This window comes from Brassica napus, unplaced genomic scaffold, assembly GCF_020379485.1.
Source record: "Brassica napus cultivar Da-Ae unplaced genomic scaffold, Da-Ae ScsIHWf_1058;HRSCAF=1493, whole genome shotgun sequence".
NCBI lineage: Eukaryota > Viridiplantae > Streptophyta > Magnoliopsida > Brassicales > Brassicaceae > Brassica > Brassica napus.
The window spans coordinates 12,288-24,536 of NW_026014485.1; the positions used below are offsets into that span (position 1 = coordinate 12,288).

The 12,249-nt window shown below is 31.1% G+C and overlaps 1 long non-coding RNA gene across 1 annotated transcript; it reads left to right on the top strand.

Moving 5' to 3' along the window:
- The first annotated feature begins 3,826 nt into the window (after window positions 1–3,826).
- LOC111216027 lies at window positions 3,827–5,647 on the top strand. Its single transcript, XR_002664744.2, has 4 exons — window positions 3,827–4,784; window positions 4,872–5,008; window positions 5,265–5,344; window positions 5,454–5,647. It is a non-coding gene; the product is annotated as an uncharacterized LOC111216027 (long non-coding RNA).
- The last annotated feature ends 6,602 nt before the right edge of the window (window positions 5,648–12,249 follow it).

Genomic DNA, 12,249 nt, shown 5'->3' on the forward strand with positions numbered 1-12,249 from the left:
GATAATTTTTTTTAGTATAACTAGTTACTACTGAGAAAGTCTTGTATATTAAATCTTCAAATACAACTTTGATTACTCAAAAATTAACTACGTAATGAAAATAAAAAAATTAACTACGTAAACGGAATGGCTTCTTAAAAAGTTAATTTCAATTTTTTTTTTGCTTTTGTTTTAACCATATGTAATGTAGACTTATACCACCAGACTAATTTTTGAAGGAGAATATAATCGTTGAATACCTCACTTTTCAGACTTTTAAATATATTTAAACATGCATGATACCATTTCAATTGGCAAAATGGAAGTTAAAAATGATTCAAGAATGATTAATGTCTCCATCATGACTTTGCTATATAGAAGGGGTAAGAAAATTGGAAAACTATGTTTCATAATGTCATTTTTGTTCATAAGAAGAGGCACCCTAATAAATGTACTGATAAATTAGCTAGGAAGGCTATAAATATTAATGTGGAATGGATGTGGTTCCATTGTTGACTTGTTGTCCTTCCCTTTTAAAACATCTTGTAACATTGTAAAGATGATATTAATCAATAAAACGTTTTTAGTCGAAAAAGAATATCAGTCGAGTCAAAGGAACAAAATAAAAGGTCATAGTGCTAAATTTTGTTGTATAAGAAGTAAATAATAAAAAGAGAGTGGTACAGTATGTATGTTAATAAACTTAACTAGATCTCGACCCGCACAACCGTGCGGGTGTTATTTGTTATTTTTTATACTTCACAATTATGGTTAGTCATATGTTTTGATGGTTCGAAATGTTATATGCATTGATGTTATATGCATTGATGAAATGTGTTATTGATGTTTAAACAACTAAGTCTAAATAAATGATTTGGAATTTGGAGTTTTTTTCAACTTTATTATTTTCAAGTATATTTGATTATGAAGCATACAATTTGGATAACTTTTTATATTAATACATATAAGCTAATAAAGACACAATTTTCATAGTTTAGAATTTGATATTTTTTATATAGATAATAATTTATTTGGTGATAATGTAAGTAATATATTTAAATTGTTTATGACAAAATCAAAGTTATATATTTATAATTTATTGTTTCAAATTATCAGTGGTAACTCTTTATTAAAACATGGACACTAATTAAAACCTTAACTCTCAATTTAACATTAAATTAGATATTTTACTAAAGGTATACTTGTATTTTAGATTTAGTCATACATATATGTTAATCAGATTATTTGTATGATCTAAATTTTAACTCAGTAACCTACGCTAAGTCTAATTAATAAAAGTCCACTTCATTTAAATTATTATAAAAAAATTGTAGAAATTATTATTTCTTATTCTATAAAAAAAATAAATTAGTATTCATTTATAATAACATTTAATATTAACTACGAATATTACTATTTAATAGTAAATTTTTAAATAAATAAAGATACTTAAATGAAAATGAAGATGTATTAAAATGTAATCTTAAAAAGATATTTTTAGATATTTTATTTTAAAAATATTAAAATAATATGTTAGCTAGATTATATTTAATAATAACTAAGTTAGTTGTAGAAGAAATAAAGGAATTTAAATAAATGTAGTGGTCCAACATTGTTATTAATTAAACTTTGAATTCTTGATTTTATGAGTGATTTTTATATTCTTACAATTAAATATTTTATTCCCAATATATCTTATATTAAAATTATTTAACGTATTTTGTTTTAAATGTATTACAACTTAATTTACATATATTAAATAAAGTTATTTGTTAATATTCTTTTAAAATAAAATATGCAAAGTTTGGAAACCATAATTCTATAGCTAAGATATTTTTTACGATACCAAAATTTTAAAATTTTGCCAAAATCAAATTTTCAAAAATATTTATTTTCCGTTAAAAAGTAACGAATGTTTACCATACATGTAAGTTGGCTTTGGTTTATTGATTTATAACCACACTATTTTGGAATTGGTTTACTTAAATAGTGAATTGCTTGTGGTTATGTTCCTTTGTGCAGAGACTTCATATATGATTGATAACATATAAATTTACATAATGTTGAACTTCTAGACCTCTCTCTGAGCTTCTTTCATTATTCTCAGTCACAAATCCAAACCCACGACTCTGGTCGGTTTCCTATATATTGTATATATCTCTTGAACTAAACAAATGTAAAAAGAAAGAATATTCAAAACCAAAAGTATGAAAGTTCCATCTAATGTTAATATATGTAGATATATTCAATCCACACAATTCTGAACACTGCAATAACTATTTCAAACCAGAGATGCTCCGACTGTTCCGACTTTCTCAAAGAGCATAGCTAAAGCCTGGCTGTCAGCATCATAAGCCAAATTTTCAACGAACAGCTTTGCTTCTTCCAGTGGCTCCAGGAATTCGCCACCTTCACTCACATCTCCTTCCTCATTTGAAAACGTTGCGTTTGGGTCAATTATCTCCTCAACATGTAAATATGTTAGCTGACAAAAACTGTGGCTAAGAAGTTACCATTCGTTGTCATTTTTGTAGCCTGCAGAATGTAGAAGCTTTCTTCCCTGCTGGGCCATCACTTGAGCTATTGAACATCGGTGAAGTTTCAAACTTTGAACGTACAGAACCATAACCAAATCAGAAGACATCATGATTGTCTCCACAAGTTAGAATCAAAGAAAAAAAACAAAAAATGTTTCCTGGTGGAGTCTCCAACTCATGATGATTGTTGATAAGGAGATTATCATGCTCTTTCTCACGCCTCTCATCTCGAGGAAGAAAGATAGCTCTTCATCTTCCTCTGTCATCATAGAAGCCCTAAGCTGTTGTCTCTGCCTCTGCTGAATATCCAGCAATAGAGACTCATGTGCCCTAAAGGTTCAATTCATCTCTCAACCAAATTTACAGAACACTAAGAGTCCTATCTCTATTTTGATATTCTTTTGTTTTAAATCTTCATTGATTGAAGAATTTAATTTTTCTTCTACCTGATCAATGGATTTCAAATTGCTTTTCTTCAATCCATCTGCCTCCCATCCCATGGAAACATCTTTGTCTCTGGAAATATGAATCCCGTGAACTATTTTCTTTTTTTACATCTTGGGCATTGGTTATAGGTTAAACCAGTTAATATACTGATTAATGATTAATGTAATTTAATTAGAATTGATTAATGATTAGTGATAGTTTATTTTCTAAGGAATGGTATATTTTAAAATATCACACATGAAAAAAATCATGACTTCTGTTTTAATATATAAGATATGAATACACGTCTAGACTAATTTGGTTCGAAAAGTTATACCAGAAATTCGAGTTTTGTTGATGCTTAACCGGAATAATACACGGTTCGGTTAGAAATAGAAAAGAAAACACCAAGACAAAGTCAATGGTCAATGAGATGAATTACGAATACAAGTTTCCAAGAGCTTCATATTTTTAACACAAGTAGTCATCGTCCACACATATACATATATATATATATATATAGTCTTCATCTTGTTCCCTTCTAAGAATCAAATCATAAGAAAGATTCAATCGATGAGTGTGGTTGTGGCTATAGTGTTTGGAGCGTTTCTCTTGCTAATGTTCATCCTATGGCTCATCCATTTTCTCTACCATAAAGGTAAGCTAGACGTGGCAACAAAAGCAGCTATAGTTCCGCAGTATGATTGAATTTAATCGAGATTGTGACAACATGCAATTTTGATATTTATGTGAGATGTATATTTACTTTTGTAGGAAATGATTGTATATGAGTCTAGGAGGGTGTTCCTAGTTTTACATGACAATTTTAGTTCGATGTCGTAATTAATGTTATTTTTATGTATTTATATATAGGTATGTTTGCTTATTCTTTTTATGTATGTATATAAAAGACTATAATCTATCTATTATTATAAAACACTGTTTTCTCTCCTGTGAGAACGTCACCTAGGATTTCACCTAGGAAAGTCGAGTCCTGGCGTTGCAACACGTGTCCGGGCTGATAGAGCACTGCGTTTCATTTAAGTTAGAGTGATATTCATGCGGGCTTTGCTACTTCATGGTTTATTGGGCTACGAAAAATAATAAAAAATCTAGCCCAGTTGCCGAGCTCTCCTTCTTCTACAATGGCCGCTTACAGATTCGTAGGTTTCCCGTCTTCTTCTTCTTTATGTAATCCGAGCAACCGACGGTGTAGATTCTGGATGCAGCCGTTACGGAAAATGCATTGATGCGATGCCATTGACGACATTCTTAACTCCTTAGCCCCACACCATCCACGATAAATCATTCATTGCATCTTAACTCTCATCAAGGCGGTGGAACTTGATCTATAAGAAGGTAAACTTTCTTTGCGTAAAACTCATCTCACAACTCCTACAGCACTACAAATTTCTGAAAAACTTCTTTCTCTCCATCATCCATAACATTTACTCTTCACCGCAACAAAACTGGCGAACCCTAACCTCCCCATCGTTTGCGGAGGACTGTAATGACCGGACTCTTGCCGTCGTGTCTGGATTGCATAGAGTTTGAGATATGCGGAGCATAGACGTGGCCGTGTTACTGACTCAGGAAACAAAGGAAGAGTAACGGCAACGGGAGTCCAGCAGACTAAAAGATGCACTCTTAGAGAGGCGGAGGCCGAGGACAATATCAGCTGCGAGAATTTTGAAATATCCAAAAGTAAACCTTCAAGAGAATCAGTTAGAAAAGTAGTTCGTGAACAAGAGAAGGAAGTTATGTTATTTGATAATGATAGTGGTGGCTCTTACAAGGCGGCTGCACATGAAAAAGATGGAGATAATGCTCTTTTCCCTGAAAGTATAAATCTTTCACTATGTTTATGATGTTAAATATGATCATTTATGCATAGTTTTGGTTTAATATTTTTGGTTTGTGCTCAATAAGGTGATGACAACAGTTCAACATGGTACGAGAACGAACTACTATGGGCACCTTCGTCGCCAAAATAACTGAAGATCGGTATTGTTCTCTCCAAAGGTGAAGTACCTGGTGGGTGCACACTGTCATACATGAACCATTCGGTGAGTCAAAGCCTTACTCTACACCAACTACTCGCTCCATATCTCTCTGTCTTAAGACTTAGGACTCAAGAGTCATCTCATAAAACATTCTTAAGAGCGGAGTAGCAGGATCACTCATATTTCATAATTTGTGCTCTTTTTAGAAGTTTAAATTTGATGTTAAGATTCGAGCATCAGTGTCTTAAGTAATCAAATTTGATGTCACTCCTTAACTTCAAACTTACTATTCCCATCCCTCAAATCTTTTTTTTCTCAGTGTTGTGTGCAGGTTGATGTTGTCCTAAGATTATCATCTCTAAGTTTTCTTGATGTTGTATAAAAGACATGCATTGAGAGGTACGATACTATTCTCAAAACACTAGACTTTGATTTCGTTTGCATAACACATTCTTTCTGTAGTTTTCTGATTCTAAGTACCTCTGCTTCCACTTTGTGATTCACTCAGCTGAAGAAGCATCTCATCACTGCTAGATATATTGATGATGAAATATCCATGTTACATGAGATGGCTAAGAATGCTTGGATAACGGTTCTTAGTGAAGCAACATCCCACAATAGTGTGAATCTCACTTAGCCTTTAGTTTGAATCTCAACCCTCTTAATAGTGTGTGTCAGAGGAAAAATGTGTGTTACCCTATATATCTATATCTAAATTATACTATATATCTATGTTAATATCATTAAATTTAATTATATATCATATACGATAGATAAAATTGATTGTTTTGATTTATTTACCCTAAAATGATTGCGAATAAACAAAAGCGGTCATTTGATTTATATGCGCACGTCAATTTATTACATAATAGTAACTGATTTCTTAGTTATTTAATATATAATTATTATTTTATTATTTCAAAATATGCAAAAAACATAAAAATGAATAAATATAAAATATTTATTCTGCACTAGGTGCGGATCTTAACTTAAGTATGTATCTCTTTAATAATTTTAAATCTTAAACATTTTTTAAATCTCAAGCCAAAACAAAATGACGAAATGAGAATAAACTCAAAAATCAATATTTATATTAAGCAATAACCAAAATAAAAATACGACACAAAAATGAAAAAAAATATTGAAGATAGATAGGATTAACACGTGAACGTAAACTTCTCATAAGCATAATTAACTTTTAAATTGCTAAATTATGATATAAAACCGAGCTGGCATAGTTTCATTGTAATCAAATAGTCCGCCTGAGATTCTTCGGCCTAAACATTAGGTTCTTATGCTATAGGTGATTTTTAGACCTAAAATATTTTTAAAAATGGGATCAGCTCATCAGTAAATAAATTATGTAATTAAAAATAAAGTTTTTAAAATGCATTTTCCGGTTTTGGCGGGAAAATGCATTTTCCGGTTTTGGTGGAAAAATTATGTTTTCTGGCTTTGTCGGGAAACTTCCGTTTTCCAGTTTTGGCGGGAAAATTGTATTTTCGGTTTTGGTGAGAAAATACATTTTTTTTTGTTTTGGCGAGAAAATGCGTTGTTTCCGGTTTTGGCGGGAAAATGTTTTTTTTTTTGCGGTTTTGGCCGGAAAATGCTTTTGAAGTTTTGGCGGGAATATGCGTTTTTTTAGGTTTTGGTCGAAAGTGTGGTTTTACTTGTTTAGCCGAAAAATGTGTTTTAATGAAAATGTGTGTTTTAAATCTTTTTGCGGAAAAATGCATCTTGCGGTTTTGGCGGAAAAGTGTGTTTTTCCGTTTTGCGAGAAAATACATTTTTTTGTTATAGCGAAAAAATATGCAAAAAAAAATAGAATTTACGGTTTGAAAATAATATTTTGATTTTAAAATGTCATTTTTGTCATTTATTATTTTGACTGAACTAGATGCATCTGCATCCAGATGCACCATCAAGACTCACCTTCATTTGGGTGAGAATTTGAGATGATTCAGCTGGGTGATCCATCTGGATGTAGCATTATAATGCATTAAACAAACATCAATTTGCATCTTCACCCAGATGGATCACCTGGGTGAGCAAACGAACAGGGCCATAGTGGCCTCATATTTTTTACTATCAAGTAATTATATATTAGAATAATTTTTTTGTAACTGAATAGTATTAGAGCTATAGATTATAATAATATTTAAAATATGTTTTTAACGATGAATCAATATTTAGCAGATAATAATATATTTATTTAAATTTAGTAGGAAACTTATAATTATGGCAGTTAAAGTTAGTAATATATATAGCTCTAATACTATTCAGATACAAAAAAAATATTCTAATATATAATTACTTGATAGTAAAAATATGATATAGAAAATTATTAAGAAATGAAAATAGAGAAAAAGATCAAAATAGCACTAAATCAAGTTTTTGTTCTCAAACTAACACTCAAGGCCAAAAGTCACAAAAATAGCACTCAAGGGGTGGGGTTTAGGGTTTAGAATTTAGGGTTTAGGATTTAGAGTTTAGGTTTTAGGGTTTAGAGTTGAGAAGTGAGGTTTTGGGGATAAGATTTTAAATTTTGAAAATTAAAAAATTTAAATTTTTCAAAAATAAAATGCTATTTTGGTCATTTTAGTTTTTGAGTGCTATTTTTGTGATATAAACTTAGAAAGTGCTATTTTGGAGATTTGCCCATGAAAATAATCGAAGAGGGTCATTATTTTTTTTTTTTGTCAACAAAAGAATCATATTGTTAAATAAGCAATATATTATATGAAAACTAACAGAAAAAATAGTGGAAGGATACATATGTTTTTAAAGAAGTGCATAATAGGGGTTGACTCTCGTATGTCACGAGTATTAGCAAACAATCTGAAACCACTACCTCTAAAACATCTCTAAAATGTGGCCTCTAAAACTATTTATTTGATTGTGGCCTAAAACATATGCTTCATCAGCCTTATGCAAAGGACGGGCCTGTCTGCAGACATCTGTTTGAATAGAGCTTCGGCTTCTTGGAAGTTTCCGTTTCTCGCGATCTGAGAACTGCAATGGAAGTTAGATGTGCTCGTACTCGTCTCCACAAAGTTTCGTGTTGTTGTATGTGTATCACAAAATATATAGTTAATCATAAAATAATATAGTTTAATCAAATTTAATATGCCTTTAATATGTACTAGAGTTTGTTTAATAGCATAGACATATGAAATTCTTTAAAACACATTAATATAATGGCTGCACAAACATGTATTCGTATGGATATTTGTTCAATTTGTTATATATAACATTTATGATACATTATTGATTTTAATTGTATGTAATTTATTGGTTATATAAAACCAATCAAAATAATATGTTATATCACATGTTTGTAATTAATAATTTTTCTACTACAATAACCAATTTTTGATGTATTTATTTATAAACTAACACACCAATTATTAGGTTTATTTATATTAATAAATCTATCTTTTAAAATAATTATTTAGAAATTCCTTAAGAGAGCCATTTTTAAGTTTTTATCACAAAAATAGTCTTCAATAAAGAAAATGAGCAAAATAAAATTTATTAAAGGGTAAAATATAAGGTTTATTAAAGGGAAAATGATCTTAGGGTTAACTAATCTAAACTTAAGGTTTAGAGTTAATGAGTGAGGTTTCGGGGATAGAGTTTCAAATTAAAATAAAAATAAAAAAAATAAATATTATATTTTCAAAATAAAAAGAGCTATTTTAGTTATTTTCTTTCTTGAAGGGCTGTTTTTGTGATAAAACTTAAAAGCGCTATTTGAGAGAATTATTCTAAATTATTTTATATCAAAAAAATGTACTTCAATTTTAATAGAATAAATAGATAGATTTATCTCTAGATTTTTATATGTCAGATACATGGTTGGTTCATTCAATTGGGTGGTTCACCTTTGTCTTGGAATTCACATAAACATGACGTTGTCTCCTGTTCTTCAGCAAAAGCAGAATATCGGGCAATAGGTGATACTGTGGCGTAAATTACTGTGTCTGCGGGAACTCCTTGCTGTGTTTGGAATTGATACTACATCGAGCATTACTCTGTATTCAGACAGTTTATCGGCAATCCAATTGGCTGCTAATCCGGTTTTTCATGCTCGTACAAAACATATCGAGAAGGAGTGCCATTTAATTCAAGATTGGATCAAGAAAGGTGTGATCAAGAAAGGTGGTTCGACCAAATCGCAACTGGCTGATATTATGACTAAAGCATTGGGCCGAAAGGAGTATGAAGCTTTTCTTTGCAAGCTGGGTGTTCTCAACCTCCACACTCCAGCTTGAGGAGGGTTATTGGGCCGTACGGCCCTTTTGTATTGTAAATCTATTATGTACAAGTTAGGTTTAATACTTTGTATGTGTATCTATCTATATAAAAATATATTCGCCTCATTCCTGCTTTGCCACGTCATAAAGTCGGTTCCTGACAGGCCGACACGTGTTGGGGTTGGATGATACTCACCGTTTTACTTAATCACAGTTATTAATGGGCTTTTTTTTTTGTAAATAAATATTTCAGATCAGTGTTTTAGGCTTAACACAATTGGGTTTCTGGGCTGTAGGGTAACACATGAGAGGGTCCCACATGAAACGGCTTCTTCTCCAAAAATAATGTCGACGAACGAAAGATAGATCTGCTGCATTTTAACAACTCCGGTTCAAACCTACGGCCAGTGAAGATTTGCTGCACCGGCCACGCTGAATTCCGATCAAGGTTAGTTGGAAGGCGTCGTATTTGGCTGTTCGATTCCACTTCTTCTACCTTTGGTTGAATTTTGGAACCGTTATGGATTCATGCATCCTCATTGACTATCACATTAAATCATTCAATGAACCCCCTCATTAAAACATTTTAACTCAAATATAACTAATCTTAACATAAATAATCTTTCGACACCCTAAAATTCTCAAAACCCATAATATTATTATATACTTCTCTTAACAAAATTTTACAAAACATACATACAAATGGATTATACAATTACATCACAAAAAAAAGCAGCATGAATTACTTTAGGAATGACTCAAGTTTTGAGTCATATTCGCAAAAAAAACCTTAAATAAGTTAGTTTAATTAAGAATATTATAAAACAAAACATTTGAATTAAAACAAATATTAAAAATATAATGTTACTTATCAGAAAATAGTGAAATTTACTGTCATTATAATTCAAAACAAAAAAATAATTATAATGATCTCATAAGTCTTTCATTATTTTTCGTTTATAATATTTTTTAATCTATCATAATTTTAAATTACTTCATAAATTATTATAAAATCACTTTTATTATAACTTCCCACCCGTAGGACGGACCGGCCCTAATTGTATATAAGGCGTTGCCTTCCCATGAAATAAAATAAGAAAACCTTTTATAACTACTAAGGTTTCTTGACAAGAGATGAATATAATCATTGATTATATCTACAAGAGAGACAAATTTGGTGAAATTAGAAAACCGTATTAGAACAGATGGAATTAGAAAACCGAACGAATATCCAATTCATGCTCACCCCTAGTCAATCCTGTATAGAGAAGTATGGTCGCAAAGCAAAGACACCACCACCAGCAAATGGATGCGGCGGCTACCACCGTTGCTTGCTTTTTGTTCATATCATTTCATTTGTGTATAGAGTTTTAGAAACATTTCTAATATGATAAGAAGGGTCTAAGAAGAATACATTGGAGAATGTGTTTGTTACTTGTGTATCAAGTTTGCATGTGATAATGATAGAAACATATCAATATCTTATTTTTGTTACTTCGTTCATATGAATAAAATAAGTTCTCCAAACCTTTGCAGAGTTTACAACATTCATTGTTTCCAATATGTTTGTGTGAAACATGAATGTTAATATGTTATAGTCTGAGATATTACGTGCAAGAGATGTAAACATGTATGCATAAATCAGAACTCAGTAGATTTAGTACTACTCAAAATAGAAAGTCATGAACGTGGTGATTTTGTTAGTTGACATCGTGTTTCTAAAAAATGTATTTTTAGCAAAGCATATAAAACCAAACTAATACATAGACAACCCGACTAGTAGAATGGGTCAATCACACGTCTCAACTCTCAGCTATATAATAAAAACCTATTAAAAATGTACACAAGTGGAGGTTAAACGCAACACCTGGTATGTATTGTAAAAATTTAGAAAATACAAAGTCAGCAAACGGCTCATCTTAGAAAAGGAAGTATATATATATATATAGATAGATGGTTCTATCGATGGTCATTTGTTTCTATCAACCAATAAACAGAAATCCATTAAAAGAAAGATCGATGGAGACGACGACAGGTTTGATCGTCAAAATACTGGGTCCGCTTATAGGCATCATACTTGTCATTTTGGGTATCGTATCCTATTGTTACCAAGAGGACCGCAAAGACACAGAGGCTGCTGATAACACGGCTACAACCGTGGTTTGATATACTTTAAGTACTGCTTTTTCAATTCGTTAAAATATTCTTCTTGTGTGAAATTGAGTTTGTGGTGTGGGAGAGATGTAAATGAATTTGTTAATCGTTATTTCAACTTTAGTTTATTTGGTAAAAAATTAAATCGTTATTTGTTTTCTGTATTATTAACCAGCCGATTAAGATTTTCATCGATGAGTTAAAAGTATTTGAACCCGTGCCACTTGTTACAAAGAAAGAAAAGAATACAAGAAAGCTTTGGTGAACCTTTCAAACAAATTAAGATACCAAGTACTGAAATCTATCTTTGTTATGTTTTTTTTTTAATTATGCCTTGGTGAACCTTTTACAACTACAACTCTACAAGTAATATGGGCATTAAACAAAAAAAAAACAGTACGCGTGAGCTACTAGCTCATTGTGCTGCTTCAATCTGGATGCTTCGCTTGTGACGAGTTTATGGAATATGATACCAAGTTTACTGTTGATATTACTTTTCTTCTTGATAGGAGAACAAAAACCAATCTCTTTTGGTCTGTTGGATCTTCGTATCACATACCCATCTTACAAATGCATGAACTAGAGAAAATGTTTTAAACTCGGATTAAGTCATGAACATACGAAGATGTGATTGTTTATCTATATTGAAAACTAAAATAAAAATAAAGATGATCTGGACTTGTTTATGTACATGAGAATTGAGATTCATGTTCATTGTAGATGTGAATACATTGAAGCATTGAATGGTTTGCATGTAGTATCTCCACAATAGATAAGATACAACATGAAACATAACACTAACTAAAACATATTACCTTTCCTGTTGTATTAAGTTCTCCGAAGAGTATGAGGATGAACTCATGAACGTCTTCTGCTTACTTTACTCAAACCGAG